The 10,902-nt window shown below is 39.0% G+C and overlaps 1 pseudogene; it reads left to right on the forward strand.

The window, feature by feature from the left end:
• The first annotated feature begins 314 nt into the window (after window positions 1-314).
• Window positions 315-946, forward strand: LOC138165567 (transgelin-2 pseudogene; annotated as a pseudogene).
• The last annotated feature ends 9,956 nt before the right edge of the window (window positions 947-10,902 follow it).

The following is a 10,902-nucleotide window of genomic DNA, read 5'->3' on the forward strand; positions in this document are numbered from 1 at the left end:
ATCAGAAAGCCAAATTCATAACTTCTGTTTCTTTTTTTCCTAAGTGTAACAAGTAAGAGACTATTCTCGTTTTGTGGTAGGTATAATTGCAAATGTTAATATTTTGGCAATCTTCTCCAAGGCAGTTATGTAGCATTGGCCTTCAAAAGCTAATTTCTCTAAGGAGCTATTATCTAACTAAATCATCATCATAATAAACACATATAAAGCTTTAAGATTTTCAAAATGTGGCCACTCACTATGTGTCAAGCCCCAGTTTGCTCTGCTTTCCATCCACCACCCCATGGTAAAGATACCTGCATTACCATCTCAGAATGGCCAACAGAGGACTTGCTTTGGGACTGAGCTGGGAGGTAGAGCAGAAAGTTGAGAAGCAATACAATGCTGATCTGGACTAGATCCTCATTTCATGGATTACCACATAGTGCTGCAGGGATGTTGGGTGGCCCCAGCCTGGGTGAGAGAATTTCCAAAACTGGCTCAAGGATGGCACAGTGCTTTTTGACCTCATCAGTGGGCTATACTCTGAAGGCCAGGGCCTGGTAAAGAATATCCAGGCTTCAGGCATGGCCTTCAAACAAATGGAACAAATTCCTCAGTTCCTGCAGGCAGAGGAACATCATGGAATTGATGCCACTGATATTTTCCAAACTGTGGACCTTTGGGAAGGAAAGAACATGGCTTGTGTAGAGCAGACGTGGATGAACCTTTGTGGACTGTAAGTGGCTCAGGGTTGAGTTCTTCTCTGGAGGTCCTAACTGGTTCCCTAAAAAGTCCAAGGACAATCCCCCAAATTTCACAGATAACCAGCTGCAGGAGGGCAAGAATGCTATTGGACCAAACGGGCACCAGTTGTGGGGTAACTTGGGCAGGCATGGGATGCCATGTCAGAGCCTCTGATCACCACTCCTCCTTCCCCTCCCTTGAATGGCTGATATATTTCTAGCAGCGACATTCCCAGGAAGCCTGTGGAACTCTCAAGTCCCTTCTGTGCCCAAATCTCCCTTGTCCCCCTCTACTCCCTACCCACTGGTGGCACTGCTTCTCGTGTTGTGCCTGCAGGTGCTCAGCCAGCGCCTTCTCACCTTGAACTTAATGTAATACACTACCCATCCCCCACATCAGCAAAACTGGACCAACCACCCCATCCTCCCTTCTCCTGGACCAGAACTGGCGATGTCTGACTCCTTCAACACTCCCATTCATTCTCCCAACCTGGCGTGCTCTCATTTGGGAATTTGCACCCATATACTCATTCTTTAGGCCAGGGTACAGGCCACTGCCTTGAAAGCATCTGAATATGGGACCAATTTCTCTTCCACAAGACTGTTTTTCCTGCTCCCCCACCTCCAGTCTTGTTACTGTGGGGACTTAATTTATAGGGAGGGGCCTATGGTGGCTGCCACCCTGACCACAGCTGGACTTTGCAAGCCACACATCTGGGTAGACCTCTCTTAGGCAGGGACCTCTTTTTCCTTTCGTCCTTCCCTGCTTGGCATTCCCTTCTGCCTATTCCCCTCTTTACCTAGTAGCCTGAGACAGGGTTGAGAGGTGGAAGGGATGTCCAAGGAGGGGAGTTGGCCTGGTCTTCTCTTCTCTCCTCCATCCTTCCCCTCTTCCTCAAAAGGCCCACCCAAAGTCTGATATTTAAGGAATGTGAGTTTGCTGATCTGAATAAAGATTCCCAGACTTTGTTAATATGTTCATACACACACACACACGTATATATAATATATACTATATGTATGTAGCCTCTGTATAAGCTAATCATTAAGGGTTTAAATCAAAAGAGTTTAAAGGTTAAATCCTGAAACTGTGGTGACCACCTGTTCAGGTAGTGTGGTAACAAAGTCTTGCTGAAGCAACCTTTCTATTTTATTACTATATTTTTGACAATTTACTATGTGTCTAATACTAATTAAACTCTAATTTATCAGTTACTTTGAATTTTGAGTCTAATATATGTTAATTATTCAGAATATTATATAGTGCCATACTGAAGAAAGTATTATGTAGTGTAGTATGATGTACTATAGTATCATAATATAAAAAGTAGAAGAAATCAATGAATTCACAAGTATTTAGTAAGTACTAAGTGCCACATATTGTGTTAAGTACTGGGGATACAAAGAAAGGAGGAAAAAACAAATTCTTCATCAAGAAGTTTACATTCTAGTCAGAGACAACATGAAAAAAAACCTATGTATACACAAAATATATACAGAATAAAATAAGATATTCAATTGAGGGGATGCAGTAGCATTAAGAGACATCCAAGAAGAATTCCTATAGAAGGAGAGATTTTAGTAGAGACTTCAAGGAAGTCAGGGAAGCTTGCAAGTGGTGATTAAGATGGAAAGAATTCCATGCCTGGGGGTAGCCAGTGAAAATACGATAGTAAGAGATGGAGAATCTTGCAGGAGGAGTGACAAGGAGACCAGTGTAAATGGATTAAACATTATGAAGAAGTGTAAGAAAACTGGAAAGGTGAGAAAGGGCTGGATTATGAGGGGCATTTGATCGTGGAGGTGATAGGGAGACCATGGAGTCTATTTAAAAGGGGGTAGCGGTAGTGAGATGGTCAATTGTGTGTTTTAGGAAGATTACTTTGTCAGCTGAAATATAAATTATGGATGATTAGTAAAGTTTGTCTAAAATCTGGGATTCTTGAGCCTAGCATTAACAGACTAGCCTGTGATAGCACCTAAACTCTTGTTAAAATTCAGTGTATCAGTGATCTCTGACCTAAGCCATACTTTGTAAAGAACAAATATATACTTCAGAGACATAAGGATAGGCTATCCAGTCAAACATCTACTTTTTAATATCTTAGCACAGTGCTTGGTAAATAGTAGGCTTTAATAAGCATGTTGACTGACACATCCTAAAGTATTTTTAGGATATGATCAAATAGAACCAAATCCTTCCAGTTTTTTTTAATTAATATTTTTTTAAAAGGCACTTGTCTTCTGCTATTGCTTTAATAGAGTGAAGTGAAAATTTTCACAGAATTATCAGCCCTCAAAAGACTATTTTTAATAAAGCACAACACTTGAATATTTTGCCATGTAGTTTGAGTAAAAATAGGAATAAATCATATAAATGCCCCTTTACCCTGAAGTTCTCTGCAGGGGATACAGATTGATGAAGTTATATGACAGTGAATACATTCCCATCGATCCTGGATCTCATTTGCTAAATATAGTAGCTAACAAAGTCAAAGATCAATTAAGAGATTAATGGTTTTAATTACCCCCTAAATAACTGTTTTTTACTTGATACTTTCACTAAGGGTAACCCACCACAGTCCACTTCCCTGTAATTCTAATTTGGTATTTGACTTTATGCTTGGTAAATTGCTCATTGACAGCCCTGTAATGAGATTCAACTCTTTATGTGAATGAATACTAAGCAGAATTCCTCATCCTTGTGGGAAAAAAGAGTGAGAGAGAGAAGAACCCATACACATAAAACGGATGAATACCAAATGAACAATTTGCTTATGAAAAATACCAGGAAATCCGATAATTTCCAGGCAAAATTTTCTTGCCTGGGCCATATGGAGCAAGTGAAAGAGAATTGAATGGGTGTTTTGTTTATGGAGATGTATAAAAAATGCTAATGAACACTAAGCAAATATCTCCAGAAGATATATGGAGAAAACTGACAAATAGCAACTGTGCTCCCTTCTTATAAGATAAGGACAAAGGTAAATACTAGAGCCAATTTTAGCGATCCTTCTTATTCACAGAGAAAATTTAAACTAAAAACCCTGACCATAACATTCTATTCTTCCATGTGTTTTCTTATAAAATAAAAATCCAAAAGTACATGAAGTTCTAGAGGGTGTCTTGAGGCTCCCTCCAAGTTTTACCCCTTGGCATCATCAGCTAGACTCTATTCTACCCTAGAGTAAGTAGCTCTGCAGTAAGAAAATAACAAAAGCAGGATAATAAAATGGTACCCTCATTGAATAACATTATTGTGATAAGACTATGTGTACTGGCACAGATCTCTACTTTGTTTATAGTAATTAAAAAAATTGACACAATCATTTTATTAACAGTATCCAAGGTTCATTCCTCTGACAAGAAGGTCCATTTTTACTCAGAAGCAAAGAATCATTCTGATCTCTCCTTTTGCTTTTAGAAATTAAAAAAAAAACACACACTAAAAATTCAATCAGTTATTTATTTTTACTTTGTTCTGCCACATTAGTGACAGTGCAATGGGATCATAGAATTAAAACTAGATGTCTTCTAGTCCAATACTATCATTTCACAGATAAGGAAATTGAGGCCCACAATCCTGAAGTGACTGACCCAAAGTCACTCAGCTATCAACAATCAACAAGCATTTAGTAAGCACTTTTTCTAGAGACTATGCTTAGGGTTGGGAGTATGTAGATAAAGCAGTTCCTGGTCCTCTATCAGGGGAAGCAATGTGTATACATGCAAGTATATAGTAAACACACTCAAAAGATCTGTTATCTCAACAATTTGAAAGTTCCCTCCAATGATGCAGATTGCAACTCATTCATTCCTGCCCATCTTCTGTGACCCTTGTCCACTGCCTCCCAAAAGTTTGCCACAGGGGGTCCATCAATTTCTACCGACGTAGAAAAGCTATCATGGGAGCACCTTGGCTTTCTATGTGCTCTTATTTTTCCCACATCAGTGGCTCATCTTCCTTTTCTTTCATGCCATTCTTTAATTGTATCTTTTACTCCCTTTTTTTTTTAAATTCTGCATTGGGTATATACTGCAACCTGTTCACACCCACTGTGCATCTTGCCACTGCCTTCTACATGATGCAAGTCAAGTAATTTTTCAGTGCTCTAGACTCTCTAAGATTATAGTTGCACAGAAGGGTCTGACCTGCATTAGTAGACTGACTTTTTTTTTTACACAATTAGTTTCACATATCAATGAAATTACATGTCCAGACACTATTCTATATAATGAGAAAAGGTTTTATTCTTCATTATCAAGCAAATAAATATACTACCCTTGACCCTCAAGAGAAATTTTATCTAAGAGCGGCCCTTAGGATTTAGACAAAAGAGTTCATCTTTGCATTTCCAGAAGTCAAAGGAACCCAGTACAAAAATTCGATGTCCTAACATATACCTTCTGTAAGTAATATGTTTTTTCTATAGTGCTTGAATACTGTGGGTACTTAATGTACTGAAATAATTATAACAGAGAAAATGTAACCTTTCTGAGAAATTAGCTTGCTTCTTTTTAAAAAAACAGTTAAAAAGAACTTCACAAAGAAAAAAAATATTCTCTTTTGACAAGATGTTTCTTCTTTTCCTTCCATTATTGGCATGCCTTTCTTCTGAAACAATAGTCTGGTGCCAAGTTATAAAATACAACCAAAATTTCCTCATTGCTAAAGGCTTTGTTCATGAACCTGTAAAAATAACTTCAACAACCCATGGGAGTAGGTTGTTTTTGTTCTCCCCAAAGTAGATGTCTCTGGCAAAATAAAAAAGACATCAGTCCTTTATTGTCTTAGAAGCCTGCTGCCTCTACTTCTACCAACTTTGAAGAATGAGCAATTAGATATTTTGATGGGCAGAAGGGAACCATGGTAGTGGAATATCATTTGTTCCCCAATGGTCCCAAGCTAATGCTTCATCTACTGAGCACATGGAAAAGGCACAAGACCCATGCTTATGGCACTCTTTCATAAAAATGTAGTTTCAAAATATAAATCATAACCAAGGTAAATAACTCAAGAGTTACCTGTGATCTTCAACCAGCCTGGGAACTTGCCACTGCAAATGCACATGTCCCACATAACACATATTTATTTTTTCCATCCTATTAAAGTGGGATCTACATCATGTACAGATGGCTTTTTTGTCAAGGCACACATATTGCAACTTCTATTCACAGAAGTACTTCATTCTAAGTAATAAATATAACTTGTTACTTTCTAGGTTTTTTTTTCTTTTTGTAATGGAATATAGAAGATGCTGCATATTTACAAAAGATTCCTTCTGTTCCTAATTACATGGTTTGTTTGAGTAACATCTAATTTGAAACCAAATGAGACCAAAACAGGTCACACTTCTGGCATAAGAAATAGAAGCTACACTTCAGGGAATTGTTGTATGGAGCAGGTACCAGAAAATAGTGACTTACATGAAAAATGAGGAGTGTCCTACATTAAAGATAGTGTGAGTGTCACTAAAGGACAAGAGGGATGGATAATGTGCCACCTAAGTCTTTATTTTGAGGTCACTGAGATGAATTAACTTAATGGAATGACTAAAAGGCTCTGCTATTCATTTAAATAGACTAAGATAGTACAGTGTAGTGAAAAGCCCATTGATTTGGGAATTAGGGACCTGGCTTCTAGTGTCAGCTCCACCACCAACAGAATACTCAGCCTTCAATAAATCATATCCCCTCCTTGAGGCTCACTTTCTCTATCTGTAAAATGACAGTTTTAGACTACATAACATTTAACATTTTATGAGTTTACATTTCCTATTTATGAAAAATAACTACTTTCTCCAATATCAGATAAGAAGTGTAGGTCATATCAATTCCTTTCTAATTAGACAAAAGTCTATATAATACTATCATTTTTTTTTTTCATTTTCAAGCACTTACACTTGAGCCACATTATCTGAATGTCAGTCTGAGAAAGAAACTAGTCATGGTATGTTTTATTTTTGTTAAGGTTATTTGATTTTATGTATATATATTAAGCCTGATCTATAAGGTTGAATGGATTTTTCCCCCAAGTGCAAAACACAGTATACCTGAAACTTTCATTCATTCTAAGTAAAATAAAAATTTTGGTCACAATAAATTATTTCATTATATCTACTATGTATGTGTTCCTTCCTTTTTCTTCCCTTCTCTCTTATTTCTCTCAACAGAGGTCCTTACTTGAAACATTACTGAAAAAATTAAGACTCATCTGTTGCCTATACTATTATAAAAGTCTTCTAGGGGCAGCCAGGTAGCACAGTGAGTAAGAGCACCAGCTCCAGTGTTGGGATGACTTGGGGATCGAATCCCAGGCTCAGACACTTAGCATCCACCCAGAAACACCTGGCCATGTAACCTTGAGCAAGTTACTTAACCCCAATTGCTTAGGGCCAGCCAGGTGGCTCAGTGAGTAAGAGCACCAGCTCCACTGTCAGGATGACCTGGGGATCAAATCTGGGCTCAGATACTCAGCTCCACACCCAGAAATAACTGGCCGTGTAACCTTGAGTAAGTTAACCCCAATTGCTTAAAAAAAAAATAAGTCTTCCAATTGGTTTGCCTGTATTTAGAAACTCATCTAATGAATCTTCTTCCACATGACTTGTTCTTGAGGAGGACCAAAATGCCATCACTATGACAGAGTCAGGTCAGAGTGTCCAACTGTGGCTTAACAGACCAATATGAGCTCAGAATATTTTACCACAGGTTGGGCACAAATAGTCCCTGTGAACATTTGGAATGGATTCTCTATATTTGCAAACTTCTTGTTTCTTTTGAGCTACTTCAATTCTACCTTCCCTAATGAAGGCATGCCATGCTGAGTGGTCCTGTGCCGTCTCCCAGTCAATTCCACAATCAATTCCAAAGTCCTTTAGAGATACTTGAGAGTATCCTTGTATCACCTTTCTGACCACCAGGTGAGTGCTTACCCTGTGTGAGTTCTGCCTAAAACACTCTTTTTGGCAAATATGCATTTTGCATTTGAACAATATGACCAGCCCATCGGAGTTATGCTCTCTGTAATAGAGTTTGAATGCTTGGCAGTTCAGTTCGAGGGCCAAGAAGTGGTCAGTATGATGTTTATTACCTGACCACTCCAGGAGAAATGCAAGGAGCAGAACAGAGGTCTGTACACAATGTTTGCAAATCTGATCAAAATCTTTGATATTGTCAGTCAAGGGGGCTTATGGAAAATTATGTCAAAATGTTATTTCCTGGAGAAGTTCATCAGCATTGTATGTCAATTTCATGATAGCATACTTACCCAAGTTCTGGATAATGGACAAGGCTCTTGTGCTTTCCCAGTCACCAACGGACTGAGAAGGCTGTGTGCTTTCTCCCATTCTTTTTTAGCATGATGTTTTCAGCCATGTTGTCAAATGCCTTTAATAAGGACCATCATGGCATCAAAGTCAGCTACTGTACTGCTGGCAAATTCTTCAAACACTATATTGACTGTTCCTTGGTCTTTTCTGAAGTCAAACTGGTTTTCAGGTAGATGACCATCTTCCAGGTGAAGGATCAGTCTATTAAGGAGAACTCTGGCAAGAATCTCATCCACGATAACTAAGAGAGAGACTCTCCTATGATGTTCACAGGACAATGTATTTTCTTTACCTTTATAAATATGGACAATGGAGGTATCCTTGAATCCTGAGGGATAACCTCCTCTTGCCATATAACCCAGAAAATTTCAGTCGTTTGCATAAGCAATGGACCCCCCTGCCATGTAAAACTCAGCTGGAATAGAATCAGCACCCCGTCCTTTATTACATTAAAGGAGACTAATGGCATTTAAAATCTCTTCTTCAGTTGGAAATTCATCTAGAGAGGGACTGACCTCAATTTGAGGTAAATAGTCAATAATTTCAGCATTGATTAATGATGGTCTGTTAAGAACACTATGGAAGTGTTCAGCCCAGGAGAGGGGAACCTGTGGCCTCAAGGTCACGTGTGGCCCTCTAGGTTCTCAAATCCCAAGGATTTGTTCTGTGAATTTTGAATTCAGTCAAAGGGACGCACTTGAGGACCTAGAGGGCCACATGTGGCCTTGCAACCACAGGTTCCCCACCCATGATTCAATCCATCTCTCTAGGATTATGTCCTTATCATTAATCAATGTGGCTCCAACAGCACTGAGTAGTTGAGATATAACATAGGTCTTTGGTCCATAAATTGCCTTGAGGGCATCATAAAAGCATTGATTTTACTATGTTGTATTGATTGTTTTGATTTGTTTTTTTATTGTTTTGATTGTTACTATCAGTATAAAACTGAATTTCACTGACCTTCTTACTGAGCCAAGGATCCTGCGTCTCTCTATGTATTGCTTGTACTTTACTTTTGATGGAATTAAACATTGCCTTCTTAGAGATGGATGAACTATCTTGCTAGGAAACCCTGTGGAGTTTTCTCTTTTCTTTTTATTTAGTAGCTTCTGAATTTCTCCATCATTTTCACCAGACTTAATTCTGATCCAGCTGAGAAAATGTGGTACTGTACATCAAATCTCTCAAAGTTACACACTCCTTTCTGCTTCACTATTGCCAACTGTGTGTTGGCTCTACTTTCCTTCCAAATTAGCCACAAACTGTTCCTGATCAGACAAGTTCTCTAATTTACTGACATTCATTCTTCTGGTAGTCATTTTGCTTTGGGGCTGCTACTTTTGTTGAATGAATATTTGGCTTGGAAAAGATAAGTCTATGATCAATCTCATCCCATCTGTCTCTTCTCCTTATAATCATATAGTCTATTAAATTAAATTAAAATTAAATAAAATTAATTAAAAGCCAATGTTTTCTGTGAGAGTGCATCCACAAAATTGTATTGTGTTTAGGAAAATGGAAGACAGTGTTGTGATGAGGTCATGAGATGCGTAAGTCTTCAGTAGAAAGTGATCATTGTTCCTGCTGTTTCCGACTCCATTCCTCCCTAGAACTCCCTCCCAAGCCTAGTCGCCTGAGCCTATTCCAGCATTAACATCACCCAGAAATGGGGTGGCCAGGCGGCTCAGTGAGTAAGAGCATTGGCTCCAGTGTCAGGATGACCTGGATCAAATCCGGGCTCAGATACTCAGCACCACACCCAGAAATAACTGGCCGTGTAACCTTGAGTAAGTTACTTAACCCCAATTGCTTAAAAAAAAAAAAAAACATCACACAGAATTATAAGCTTGTTCTCTTTTGGCACATTGATGATAAGGGTCTCCAGGTCTTCATAACATTTTTCTTTGACCTCATCAGGGTTCATCATGGTGGGAGCATAGGCACTAATGATGGTGGCGTGGCATTTTCCTGCAAGGGGCAATTGCATTATCATGAGCTTGTCATTCACTCCTTTTGATAGGCACGCAAGCCTATTGATTAGATTGGTTTTGATTGCAAAACTTACCATTCCTCTTCATAATGGCCAATCCAGAAAAATGTGTATCCAGCTCCAACTTCAGTAAACTGGGCTTCATTTGCTAGCCTTGTAACACTCAGGGCTGTGACCTGAATGTGATACCTGCTGAGTTCCCTTGCAGCAAGAGATGTTCATCTTTCAGGTCTACTGAATTTCATGTTGTTTGTAAGGGTGCACACATTCCATGTACCAATGGTGAGGACAATCATCTTTTCAGATGTTTTTGTACTCTTTTTTTTTTTTTGGTTTTTTGACCATAGAGTGGGATCCATGTCTGTCTCCTGGGTGGGGTAAGCTGACAATTTTTAGCACATCTTTTCTAGCCCCTTCCTCACACTAAGGGTGAGCAGTGCAATCCTTCAAAGGTTGTTCAGACACCCAAGGGCTACTGAATCCCACTGCTGCTTCCAGTGAGAAGACAACCCTATGGCCTAGGTTGCCTGTGTGCAGGATTGTGAATAAAGCTCCTGGTGTGTCCATACTTGCTGCTTACTCACTTGCCTGTCACCACAGGACTTTGAGATAGGTGAAATGGTAAAATGGTATTGGTGATGTCTTTTGATTCATGTGTAAATTGAATTTAAATGAGGGAGAGTTACATGAATTTGTCAGCCTGACTCTCTTCTCCATTGTCAGGACAGAGTCAAGATGACTGGTGATGGCTCAAGATACAGTGAATGACCTTAGTATTTTTGAAGTCTAACCAAGCTTTAAGCACTCCACTGTGCCTGCTTCAGTCGCCTTCATGGCCATTGGAATAAATTGT

This window comes from Petaurus breviceps, unplaced genomic scaffold (genome assembly GCF_028583685.1).
Source record: "Petaurus breviceps papuanus isolate PSGF00001 unplaced genomic scaffold, PetGlider_PUasm1.0 213, whole genome shotgun sequence".
NCBI lineage: Eukaryota > Metazoa > Chordata > Mammalia > Diprotodontia > Petauridae > Petaurus > Petaurus breviceps.